Source organism: Neofelis nebulosa, chromosome 6 (assembly GCF_028018385.1).
Source record: "Neofelis nebulosa isolate mNeoNeb1 chromosome 6, mNeoNeb1.pri, whole genome shotgun sequence".
Lineage (NCBI taxonomy): Eukaryota > Metazoa > Chordata > Mammalia > Carnivora > Felidae > Neofelis > Neofelis nebulosa.
The window spans coordinates 138,309,939-138,323,560 of record NC_080787.1 but is presented as its reverse complement, the minus strand read 5'-3'; the positions used below and the strand labels follow the sequence as shown (position 1 = coordinate 138,323,560).

The following is a 13,622-nucleotide window of genomic DNA, read 5'->3' as shown; positions in this document are numbered from 1 at the left end:
ATCATAGTCAAGTTTAGTGGTCAACAAAAGAGAATGCTAAAAATACAATACTGGCTACCCCTAAGATACTTCCTCTGGTTTTTAAGCTTTCTGATTAAGCAAGTGTCCTTGATTTCCTAGGACCAGAATCATAAGAAATGAAATGTTAAACTACTGTGTTTTGGAAATATGAGCCAGAGGTAAATAATATGAACAAATACACACTTAAATTTCATACAATTTCAATGTCTCCAAATCCTTACCATTTCTATAAAATAAGATGACATACATATGGCCAAAGTCTCTCAAAAGATTCAGAGCAAATCTCTTCAGTACAGTTCAGCATGATCATTTTCCTATGCTCGGTAGCCACCACTACCCACATCTACGTATTTCCAGCTGCCTAAAACTCTTCAGCTAATAATCCCTTATCTCCTCATTATTATTTTGCCCCAATCTTCACATTGGCCTCTGTTATTGCCTCATAATCCTTTTATTACAGACAGTCCCAGTCTCAGATGGACCAAACAGAGATGACAGAAGTGAAACAATGAAAAGTGCTACCACTACTCTCCTCTGGGTGATGGGAACCTGGCCAGGTAGAGATATACTGCAATCGAAGCCTTTCTGAATCAGTTTAATTTACAAACGTTACATATTGGCAAGATTACCAGGTACTTTTTCTCCAAAACATGTACAAAAGACAAAATTTCCGTTGATGATTGTTAAAAATAAACTTTTAAGTCTTGATCAGTTTATGCCTCTTAAAAATGTTTTAGAAAATTCTGACATTCCTCAAGGAATTTTTGGCATGAAACATAGTTTCATGTAAATGGTCTACATTACACCTATTTTTCAAAATGCGGCATGTTTACAGATAGATGTGTATATTTCATCCCAAGCAGTATTCTGAAAAAATAATTTTCTTTACAGAGAAAATGACAGAAATAGAATCCTTTTATTTCTGTCAAGACACAGACTAATCACATTAAGACACTTTACCCATATTACTAATACTAATGAAGGAATACTCAAGGACATTAACTGGGGATCTGGGTAGTGCTTGCTTAACGCCGCAGAGTTTAAAAACTTCATTTCATTAGATGCAGTAATTAAACAATCCTTAGTTGAAGGCAGGTGCTTCTTTCCATTAAAGAGAGGACCAAATATAGATGTTATTTCAATCAAACAGGATTAAGTTAAAACGTATTTTTCAGGAAATCTGTATCCGAGGAGACTCCCATCATTACCCACTTCTTAATGAGTTACAAAAGCACAGTCTCTACCATTTGACAGTTCACTGAAGAGAAGCTGAAGGGCTGCATTTCATCATTGTCCTTCGAGAATACTTTCAAACTTAGAAAAAGTTATTCCATGCACCCAAGAGAAAAATGAAATAATGGAGTCTGTTCGGGGGATGACTTATTCATCTAATTAACACATTCAACTTTCAGTTGATCCTTCAAAGATTTAAATCATAAGCACCCTATATTAGAAACTGATTAGATTTAAAGGAGAAAAAACCCCAACAGAAGTTCTGAATCACTGGAATTTTTGCTCTATTTCCTGTTAACACACTGCTGGTACCATCACTCAATACATTTGTTCCATACACGTTTTTAAATGCTTCAGGATCCCTTTTAAACTAACTTGGCCCTAATTTAATTTGTAGCTCATTTACCTGACAATTCCTTCCATTGTTTCTAATTTAAGTGTTCAGCCAAAACATACAATAAGATGAAAAGCATGTCTTCCTTTATTAGAAAATGCAATGGTTTCAAAACTAAAGTTTCAAACTGCAGGTTTATTAAAACCAATCACGATTTCACGGTTACAAAAAAAAAAAAAGGTGTCAATACTCTGCTACTGTATAAAGAAAAGTGTGGCAACCAGTTAATAGTGTAAAAACTGAAAGCAAAAATTCTACTCCATGCCCACCAAAATTCTCAGCCAAGTCTGAAATTGCATAATAAGCAACATACTCTTTTAAGTGAGCTAAAGCACAGCCCCAATTCCTTTTATAAAATGTGAATCAACCTGACCCTAAAATTCGAACCTTTACAAACTTACCTAAAACAGACAAAATGGATGCAAAATCATACTGCCTTACCGTTGCCTCAAATACGACCTTAGTGTTCAAGAACTTTCCAATGAATAAAAGGCTCTTAAAAACAGCCTCGCATGGGGGACCTGAATTTCACGAGCTACTGAGAAACCCCTGTGAAGCTGCAAACTCCCTCCGCTCTCCTGGAAACTCCTCTTATCAGAAACATTTGAAGAATTTCTCCACAACAATTAAGCGGACTTGAAGAATGGAAACCTAACATCTCAAATATACTATATATGGAATGAAACGTGGCCAAACACATAAATACAAACTCACACGGTCCCCGAAACTTTGGTTTACAGCTCTGCCTGAGCAATCCGACGGCATCAGCAACAGAAAGATACACCTGTCACCTGTTCAGCAATATCCAGACCCTTTCAACCTCCCTGCTACAACCACAATCTTAGGGGTTGGAGATAGATCGGACAGAACACTAGAACTCTCCAGTGAAATCGAGGGGGCCGCATATTCAGAGCGGGGCTTGCTCCCCATTTCAAGAAGGCTGCAGAAAACCAACACTGCAAAGGGAACGAAGTTCTCCCCCCCACCGTCGCCACACAACTCTTTCAGTCTCTAACCCCAACACCCTGGCTAAATCATCTTGACCGGACTACGGCTCCCCAAAAAGGAGTTTTCCTTCCCCCACCCCCATCTCACACATGCCTGAGGGGCGGGCCGGGGGCACGGGTGCAGGCAGGGGCCCTCCCCACCCCCTGGCACCCTCCCCTACCCGGGGCTCTCCCCGGCTCCCGACTGCAATGAATGCCCCCCTCCCCCTACACACAAACTCCCCGGAGCCCAGGCCCGGCCCGAGACTCCCCACCCCCACCCGGTCGGGAGGACTTGGGGGGCCTCCCACTCTTCCTCGCCACTGGGGGAGGAAGGAGGCGGAGGGAGGAAGAGTGAGAGGAAGAAGCGGACGCCCCGCAAGGGCCCTGCGAGTCAGCGGAGCCCCTTCTAGACGAAAGGGGGGTGCGGGAAGCTGAGGGGAGAGCCGGGACCGGGGATCCCGCCGAGGCCCGGCAGCGCTGTCCGTTTACCCTTCGCCGCCGCCGCTTCCCCCTCCTCCTCCTCGGCCGCCGCCGCCGCCTCTCCCACTAGGGCAGCCGTCTCCACCGTCGCCGCTGCCGCCTCCACCACCACGGCCGCCGCCAGCGCCGCCGCCGCCTCCGATTCCACCCGGCAGGGGGGACACCTCAGCCCTCCCTCCCTCCCCGCTCAGCCCCTCCGATCGGCCGCCGCCGCCAACTCCCTCCGGCCGCCGCCGCCGCCGCTCGTGGCTGAGGGGGAGGGGAGGGGAGGGGGTCGGGCTGGGTCGCCCCGCCGGCGGCTGCTGCAGATCAAAAACGCTGGCTGGGTGGCGTCGCCGCTCCCCGCTCCTCGGCTCCGGCTCGCTCGGCCTCCCTACCTCCCTCTGCCCCCACCCCCCTCGCGCTCGCCTGCCCTCCCCCCACCCCCCCAGCTCTCGCTCGCTCTCGCCGCGGCTCCGCCAGCCCAGTGCAAATCAAAATACTGTCACACAATATGGCGGCGCAGCCGCCGGCAAACACCGCGAGATCTGCGGCCGCTGCTGAGGCGGCGGCTGTGACGAGGCCTCCCCCAGCCGGCCGGCGGCGGCCGCCGCCGCAGCGGCGGCGCGGGGATGCTCTTTCTCCGCCCTGCACCCCTCCCCCGACACTCGCAGACTCCACGCCCGCCTTGTGAAGGCCGGAGGGAGAACACAGATCAGCGACGCGGACTGGCGCGGGCCGCCGCCGGGGCAGTGCAAGAGGGGGCGCCGGCGCAAAGAGCTCGGGGAGGGCCCGGGATCCTACGTTTTTAAATCCCGATCTCTCATACTTTGGAGGGCTCTGTATGTCGGTGCGTGCGTGTGTGTGTGCGTGTAGAAAGTGCAAGCTCCCCCACCCCACGGGGCCGGTAGCAGTTTGCGCTGGAAGGCGAAAGGAACCCCGGCTCCGTCGGCACTGCCCGTCCGGAAGCGGGCGGCGGGACCTGCCCCCGATCGGCGGCGCCCGCGGGCTAGGGGCCCCGCGCTCCGGGCTGGGGGTGGCCCCGGCGCACCGGTAGCTCAGCGCCTCCCGCGCGCCCGGGGCCCGAGGGGGCAGCAGGTGGGCCCCACGGCGGAGGCGGTGTCCGGCCGCCCCGGGGGCCGGGACACACCCCCTTGGAGCCTGGCTGCGCGGAGGCCGTCGGCTGACCGGGGTGACCCGAGCGGGAGCCCGGAGTCCGGAGTCCCAAGAGAGTGTGGGAGAAGTCCTGGAAGCGTCGGCACTCCCACCTTTGAGACTTGAAAAAAGAGTCGGACTCGGAGTTTTCTAGAGCGCTTGGGGGAAAAAAAAATCGAAATGCTGCAAGGGTTTTGTTTCGATTTTATTTTAATTGCACGTTCCTAGAAGTCCTAGAAGCAGAGCCAAAGACACTTTAACTTGGGGGGGGGGGGGGGAGAAGGGGAGACTTGTTTCTATCTTCTTAAAGAAATATTTGTTTAATTTCCCCTATAAAAAAAAAAGTGTTTAACACTCAGACATTTCTCACAATGTAAAATATTTATTTAAAGATTCTAGTGCTTTCATGGTGTCCAAAACACTACGGCATTTTTCTGTCCCTGTCCAAAATGTCCATATCCCTGCCAGTTTCTTCCTTAAAACAATTCTTACTTATTCCCCAGAAAAATTCTGAAGGACCGTTATTTTTGTTTCCAGATGAGTGCTATAGCTATCATGACTTTTTTTTTTTTTTTTGGTAAAGTATCTTTTAAGCAGTACAGGTTTCTACACAGTTGAAGGACTTTTCTCAGTTCCTTTTTCCTCAGTCATCATTTAAAATTACCTGTAATCTTGGAATAAAGAAGCAACTCAAAACCTTTACCACTTCAAAAGCCAAAGTACTTGTTATTTACAATATCAGAATTGAAGTATTTTCTCTCCTGTTGATATCATAAGAGATGTAAAAATAAAGATTCAAAAAATGGAAATGCTGTAGTTTTATTCACTGGTGGGTAACAAGAAATCACCAAACTTTGATACATTCAGTAGTCCTGTCTGAAGAATTGTTTCCATACTCCATGTTAAAATAATTGAATAAATGAGTTTAGAGAAATTGCATCTATTATTAAGTAAATTTCACTTGTCTTTGAAACCACTAAAAAGCACAGAGCCAACAACTGTTTTTAAAATGGTAGAACTGTGTATTTTATATTTTTAGGAAAACTTATTTAATGAAATAAGTGTATATTTTAAGAGAAACAGAGTGCTTTATAAACTTATGAGTATGATAGGTGTGAACATACACTGAAGAGCTTTAACCTGGACCTGATTGTGAGGAAGCATCAGACAAATGCAAAAAGGAGAAAATTTTGTAAAACGACTGGCCTGTATTAAAATACTATCAATGTCATAAGACAAAGCAAAGCAAAACAAAGCTGCAGATTAAATGAAACTGAAGAGACATGACCACTAAACGCAAAATGTACATTTTGAACTGGATCTTTTACCGGAGGAGAAAATTGCTAGAAAGGACATTATTGGGATAATTGATGCAATTGGAATATGGACTGCAGAGTAGATAAAACTACTGTATCAATGTTAAATTTCCCCGAATATGATATGTCCGAGAATATCCTTATTCATAAGAAAACATATGGAAATATTAAAGGATAAGTGGACATTATGGGATTTTTTTTCCCAAATGGTTCAGAAAAAATAAATCACACACACACACACACACACACACATGCACATGCATGCACACACATCTCTCATGTCTCCCATACACATGTACAGACAGTGATGGATAAAATTAAAAATTGGTGAATCTAGGTTATTATTAGTTTTATTAAAGAATCAATTGTATTTCTGTTGAGGTTGGAATATGATGAAAAAGGGCTTCCCTTATAAAATATGGAATTTTAAATGAGCCATAAGGAAGGACTTCTAAAAAGTGAGGTTTTGAAAATACAGGAACAGATTGATTTCTGGAAGAATAATTCACAGGATAAAAGAAAAGATATTTTCCTTTTTGGAGCCTATAACAAAATTATAACTTATTTTTCCAAGATGGTTTAACTGTTCTCATGTTAAACCACACACACACACACACACACAACTCACCATCTTAACCATTTTTAAGTGTGCAGTTCACTAGAGTTAAGTATATTCACATTATTGTACAACAGAGCTCTAAAACTTTTTCATCTTGCAACATTAGAAACTCTAAACCCAACTAAAAACTAATCCTCCCTCCCCTCCCCCAGCCCTGGCAACTACAGGATGATTTTTAAATTCTAAGAAATGTTTAAATATTTTAAAGCCTTGGTGAATATGGGAATTTCTGTACTATTCCTACAATGTCTCACTAAGTTTGAAATCATTGCAAAGTGAAAAGTTTTAAAAACCAAGGAGCCTTAAACAGCAGAGTTCCTCTACTTGACTAAGAGGAATAAAGTTGTAAGGTGGACAGAGCGATAGAAATAGATTCTTTTGGGGCACCTGGGTGGCTCAGTCGGTTAAGCGTCCGACCTCAGCTCAGGTCACGATCTTGCGGTCCACGAGTCCGAGCCCCGCGTCGGGCTCTGGGCTGATGGCTCAGAGCCTGGAGCTTGCTTCCGATTCTGTGTCTCCCTCTCTCTCTGCCCCTCCCTCGTTCATGCTGTGTCTCTCTCTGTCTCAAAAATAAATAAACGTTAAAAAAAAAAATTAAAAAGAAATAGATTCTTTTACGGTGGGCTAGCCATTGTTTCTCAGTAACAGGTGCAAGTTTTGTCCATTCTTCTATTTAATCTACTTGAATTTGGAACAAAAATAGCTAGAAACACTTGTTTTGGTAAATGTGATTTCCATATTTAATGACCTAATAAATATTCAGTGTCTATTAGCCACAAGTCTCTGGAGAAAATTAGAGAGAATAAAACACACTGTGCCTTTCCAGGGCTCTCTGTATTGATTACAGAGATAAAATAAGATAAAATCCCTGTGCTGTATTCAAGAGCCTTTTAGTCTAGGACTGTGCTGTCTGATAGAATGGCCACTACCTGCCTGTAGCTATTTGCAGTCAAATTAACTAACTGAAACAAAATGAAAAATTCAGGCCCTCGATTGCACTGACCATATTTCAAGTGCTCATTAACTTTCATCACAGAAAATTCTATGGAACAGCACTGGCAGTAGAAGAGATTATGCTATAGAAATAATACCAATTCAAAAAGACCACAGAAGTTTAGGGGAAGGAGAGATTACTTTGCAGGGGGTGGAAGAAGGGAAGGGACAGCTTCAAGAAGGAAGTTGCATATAGACAGGAATAGGTAGAACAAGAGTATTTCAGGGAGAGAAAACATGAAACGAGCAGGAGAGGAAGAGGCATATTTGAGGGATAGCACTTAATTCTGTGTATCTGTAACATGAGATATGTAAAGCAGGGTAGAACTGTATAAAACCACAAATGCTGAGCGGCTAAGTCTGAACTACTCTCTAGGCAACAGGAAGTTACTAAAGGTCTTTGGATAAGAAAAAAGACATGGTCAAATAGTTCATTAGGAAGGAGAATCTAGCAGCAGGTGTATGAAATAGATTAGGTTTGAAGGCATAAAGACCACATAGCCTTGCAATAGCCCAAATGAGAGATAATGAAGAATTGACAGTAAGGATGTTCTCACTGGCATGTAACAAATCTCAATTTTAAATGGATTAAGTAATAAGGAAATTTAGATCTCATAAATTTGGGTATTATAAACTAGAGTAGATTTCAGGTTTGAAAGATCCAGAAGCTTAATAATATCATCAAGAACCAAGTTCTTTCCATCCCTGCCCCAATGTCATGAGTGTTAGCATCATTGTCTGGCTAATGGCAGATGGCAATGGCAGTTCCAATGATCACATCTTGAAGTCATAATGTCCAGAGGAGGAAGAAAGATCTTCTTAAGAGAGAGAAAATATTACCCAGAATGACTTGCCATCCCTCCCTCCTAGGCCTTAACTGAACCACAATGCCCACTCGTGAAACAGTTCCTGGTTTATATGAGGGAACAATTGTCGAGGAGTCAAAGACAGAGAAGTGAGAGTCAAAGGTGACTCCAGCGTTTAAGGCTAAAAGACTAGGGTACTTAGGAAGAGGAGAAGTTGTGGGAGGAAAGATGATGATCTTTGTGATAGTCCTCCTAATTTGAGATGCTAAAGAGGTATCTAGATGGAAATGATCAGCACGTGAAAACATGGGACTGGAGTTCAGAAAGAAGATCACAGTTGGGGATATACACTGGATGTCATTTGTGGAGAGAAAATAAATTAAGCCATGAGATTGCCAATGGAGAGAAGAGTGGGGAGGATACATAACCCAACCCTGGAGGATGAGGTACAAGCAGGGAAAGCAAGAGAAGCAGGCAAAGTTAGGCTATATATCATACAGAAATCAAGGAGAAAGGATGGAATTTCAAGAAGGCCAGCAGTATTAAGTGCTATGAAGAGAATCAGGATGATGCAGGCTTGGAAACATTGGGTTGCTGAATAGAAGGTGATTGTGACCTTTTTGTTTTTTTGTTTTTTAAATTTTTTTTTTCAACGGTTTTTATTTATTTTTGGGACAGAGAGAGACAGAGCATGAACGGGGGAGGGGCAGAGAGAGAGGGAGACACAGAATCGGAAACAGGCTCCAGGCTCCGAGCCATCAGCCCAGAGCCTGACGCGGGGCTCGAACTCACGGACCGCGAGATCGTGACCTGGCTGAAGTCGGACGCTTAACCGACTGCGCCACCCAGGCGCCCCTGATTGTGACCTTTAAGAGAGTTGTTTGATAGCAATGTAGGAGCAGGTAGATTTCAGGAGTTAAGGGATGAGCAGACAGGTCAAAGTATGGAATGCAGACTATTCTTTCAAAAGGTTTGATAGTCATGAAAGGGAGAGCTACATGAATGAGGATGTTTATACCAATATTTACTTAGAAGACTAAATATTGAAGCAACAGAAATTTCTGAATATACTATTATTTAACATAATATACTATTGTTTTAAAATTAGGATTTTGGTAATCAGTTGTGTGTGATGCAGTCATTTAAAGTAATTATTAAGATTATGGAACAGTATGGAGAAATATTTATAATATTAAGTGAAGGAAGAAGATAGAAAATTTTAAAAAACACACATGGATCACAACACCAAAAAGTATACATGCATGTGCATATAAAGATGCTATGAAATAATCCTAATTGTTTTGCGGTGGTTGAACAATGGTTTTTCAGATTTTGTGTCGTGAGATAGCAATTTTATAATTAAAATGTATATGCATATATTTAAAAATATTAAATGGCAAAGACAGAGGATCGTGATGTGAGGGTTGAAAAGGTTGAAAAACATTTGTTTTTGTTTGTTTTGCTTTAGTTGGAAATAAGAAACATTTAGCTGTGTTTATCTGCTGAGGGGAAAAACTCAAAGGAGAGTAAAAAATTGAAGGTGCAAGTATGAGGTGATGACTCTTGAGCATGTAAGAGAAGCCTATGGGATTAACACTGCAGACACAAAAGGAGAGTTTTAATTTTTTAGGAGAAGAGACATTTTCCGAGACAAAAAGAAATAAGAAAGGAAGAAAATTCCCCAAAGTGTGTTTGGATGTGTGCATGTATGCAAATTGAAAGTTGATTCTAATATTTATTTAAATTTAAGAACCTAGAATAACCAAGATAAATTTTAAAGGAGAACAAAGTTAAAAGACTTACACTACCAAATGTAAAGACATCATAAGACTCAGTAATTAAGACACTGTGGTATTGGCACAAGGATGCATGAATACACCAAAGGAACATAATAGAGAATCCAAAAATAGAACTTGATTTATGACAAAGGCACTGCTGCAATTCAGTGAGGAAAGGATAATATTTTCAACAAATGGTGCTGAAGCAATTGGCTACTCGTATGGAAAGAAAAGATACTTGATTCCTACCTCACACCGTATATAAAAATGAATTCAAGATGGATCATAGATCTAAAACAAAAAAGATGGATCATGGACCTAAATTAAGTGGGAAATTAACAAACAAAAAAGCTTCTACTAATCAAAAGACACTATCAAGAGAGGGTCTTGATAATGACACCCTTAAGAGAGAATATACTTGAGTATATATATTGACAATAGACTCATATTCAGAATATGTAAAAAAATACTTTTATAAATCACTATGAAAAACTGAACAATGCAATTTTTTAAATGGGGAAAAACTCCTGAAGCAATATTCTACAAAAATGACTTCCAAATGGCCAATAGGTTCATGGAAAAGTGTTTCACATAATTTCTTACTAGGAAAATGTAAATTGCAAGCACCATGACATATCACTACCTACCTATCAGAACGGCTAAAATTTAAAAGACTGACAGTACCTAGTGTTGACAAAGAAAGGTAGACAGCCACCTGAACTCTCATGTGCTACAGATGGGAGTGTAAATTGGTTTATCCATGTTGGAAAACGCTTTGGCAGTATCTACTAAAGTTAAACATATGCCTACTCTATGACCCAAGTGTGTTAGTTCATTTTATGCTTCAACTTGGCTGGGCCAAGTATCATTCTGTGTGTTTCGGTGAGGGTGTTTTTGTATGAGATTTCCTTTCAGATTGATGGACTCTGAGTAAAGCAGATTGCCCTCCATAATGTGCACGTGTCTCATCTAATCATCGAGCACTTAAGTAGAATAAAAGACCAACTCTCCCTCAAATAGAAGAATTCCCTCAGCAGATGGCTTTCTGACTTGAACTGGAACATCAGTTCTTCCTGGTTCTCCAGACTAATGGCTTTTGAACAGAAACTGCAGCATTGGCTTTTCCTGGATCTCCTGCCTGCCAGCTCATCCCGTAGATTTCGAACTTGACAGCCACCGTCACCACTGTTATTTCTTTTGTCACTTATGAAAAACAGATAAATTGAACTTCATCAAAATTAAAAACTTAAGTATATATCCAAGAGAATTGAGAACATATGTCCACAGAAAAAAACATGTACATAAATATTTATAGCAGCATTGTACATAATAGCAAAAAAATAGAAACAACCCAAATGCCCATAAATGGATAAACAAAATGTAGTATTTCCATCAATGGAATAGTATTTGGCAATAAAAAGGAATGGAGTACTGATACATGCTACTACATAGGTGAATCTTGAATACATTATGCTACCTGAAAGAACTCATTCAATAAAAACTGCATATTGTATGATTCCATTTATAGGCAAATCTATAGATGGAAAGTAGATTAATGGTTTCCAATGGCTGGAGGAAGGGGAGGAATTTGGAGTGACTTAACCGGTATAAAGTTTCTTTGGGGATGTTAAAAATGTTCTAAAATTGCATATTGTGATGGTTTCACAACTCTGAATATACCAAAACCCACTGAATTTTGTACTTTGAAAGGGTGAATTTTATGGTATACGAATTATATTTAATAAAGTTGTTACGTATGTAACGTGAATGAATTACTGATTAACAAAATAGATGAATATCATAGATACTCTGGGAAGAGAAAACAGCTGGACACATAAGTGTGTACACATTGTATGATTCCATACATGTGAAGTTCAAGAACAGGCAAAACTAATTGATGGTGATACAGGTCAGAATGGCACTTACCTCTAGGGGGTTCTGGGTGAGGCATTTGATTATGAGGAGCCACAAGGAAGCCCACTGAGGTACTAGAAATGTTCCACACCTTGATCTAGGTGGTGGTTGTTTGGATTCAAACATATGCAAAACTCTATCGAGCTGTATACTGAAATTCAGTGTGAGTTTGGCACTTTGCTGGCTGTATTTTGTATTTCAATAATAACATTGACAAAAATGGAGAAAGATGGGTGATAATATAGAGAGAAACTTAAGCTTGGAAAGAAAGAGACAGTAGAAAGGTCATGGGGGCCTCCGACCTTTCGGATATGCCGAAAGCAAGGCCTATTTCTCAGAGTAAGAGTGTTGGGTGAGGGATTCTAAATTCGTGGAAAGGAGATAGTTATATGAAGGAAGAGAGTCATTCTTTTTTTGTTTTATTTCTTTTAGGATAGGTAAGGTGGTTTATGTGCACATGTTCCTATGTGTATGAAATATGGTATGCATGCGTTGTGTGATGCCACTGTGGGGAGAAGCACCAGATGTTGTTATTATGAATGATTTAAAAAACTTATTTCTGGAGAATAATCCCAGTGAAGTTCATGGGAAATCAACAATCTTCTTCATTTACTCAGACATCCTTTGCCTCAGGACTAGACCTGAAAACAGGAATTAGAATGGCTAACCTTCTGATCTTTATCTCTCCCTGTCACCGTATATCATAGATTCTTTAATAGAAATATGTTTCATTCAGAAAGGTTTCTGTCAGCATGATTAGCAATTGTTTACAATCCGTAACAATGTCACCTATCTTTAAGGGGGCCATTGGTGTTCGCTACTTTTAAGGTTCCTCTTCACGTTTAAACAGCTACAAAACCATTGTAATCACTGTTTAAAATGTCTTTTTCTCAACCAACTAATAACAATTTCCATTTTTTTTTTTTTTAGGATTTATTTATTTATTTGAGAGAAAGAATGAGCAGGAGAAGGGCAGAGAGAGATGGGAGGACAGAGGATCCCAAGTGGGCTCGGTGCTGACAGCAGAGAACCCAACGCGGGGTTCAAACCCATGAACCGTGAGCTCATGACCTGAGCCAAAGTCGGACACTTAAGTGACTGAGCCACCCAGGTGCCTCAACAATTTCCATTTTTGAGACTAGATCATGATGCTAAATCTCATTAGAAATTATTGCAACTGTCTTATGTGGAATACAGTACCTTGATTGACGTTGGCGTGGTGAACAAATGGGAAGAAAATCAAGGCACACTAAATTTATCAATTCTAAGCCAATATTTATTATACAGTGCTTTAAAATTTACAGTTTTTTTTCACATACATTATCTTCTTTGTTCTTCACAGCTTCTTTTGTTATACACATTATTGTTCCCACCACCAATTCACAAACTAAAGATCTTAGGGCAAGAGGTTAAATGACTTACCCAATCTAAACCAATTAGTAAGTGAACAATGGAGCTTTCAACAGATCCTCTGACCACATATCCCAGGATTTTTTTCATTATACCATCATGTAAGACACATTCTCTTTGCTTAAACAATTTATAGTGGCGATAATAATAGGGTGAGTAGTTTAAGAGAAACAAAGTTACACTGGGACTTCAGAAGAGTTGGAGATCACAGGACAGGCTTCTTGGAGATGATATTTCAGATGAGCCTTGAGGAAGTGATGGGGTTGCAAAAAAAAAAAAAAAAAAGGACATTCCAGGTGCATTTGATAGCAGAAGAGAAAGTATATCAGGAAATCATAGAGAATATTTTGGGAACCTTCAGTAGTTTGGTTTTGCTGAACTATAGGAAAAAAGTAGGATCGTGTTGGAAGACAGATTTAGGAAGCAGTGGTATACCATTCAAGTTTTATGAACAATGGGATATGCTTGGATATGTATTTCATGTATTCTCTGTTCAGATGCAGAAGGAAGAGAGGGGAGGTGGGGAAACCAGAAA

At 41.3% G+C, this 13,622-nt stretch overlaps 1 protein-coding gene across 3 annotated transcripts in view; it reads right to left on the bottom strand.

Annotated features, from left to right (window-relative positions):
- The window catches only part of TAB2 (TGF-beta activated kinase 1 (MAP3K7) binding protein 2), an 89,406-nt gene extending 85,910 nt beyond the window's left edge, over positions 1-3,496 (bottom strand). For 2 of the 3 annotated variants that reach the window (XM_058735599.1, XM_058735600.1), the window contains exon 1: positions 3,127-3,496. The gene's annotated coding sequence lies outside the window, so the exon portion shown is untranslated. The remainder of the gene's footprint in view (positions 1-3,126) is intronic. The other variant, XM_058735602.1, reaches the window with a different exon arrangement.
- Positions 3,497-13,622: the final 10,126 nt, after the last annotated feature.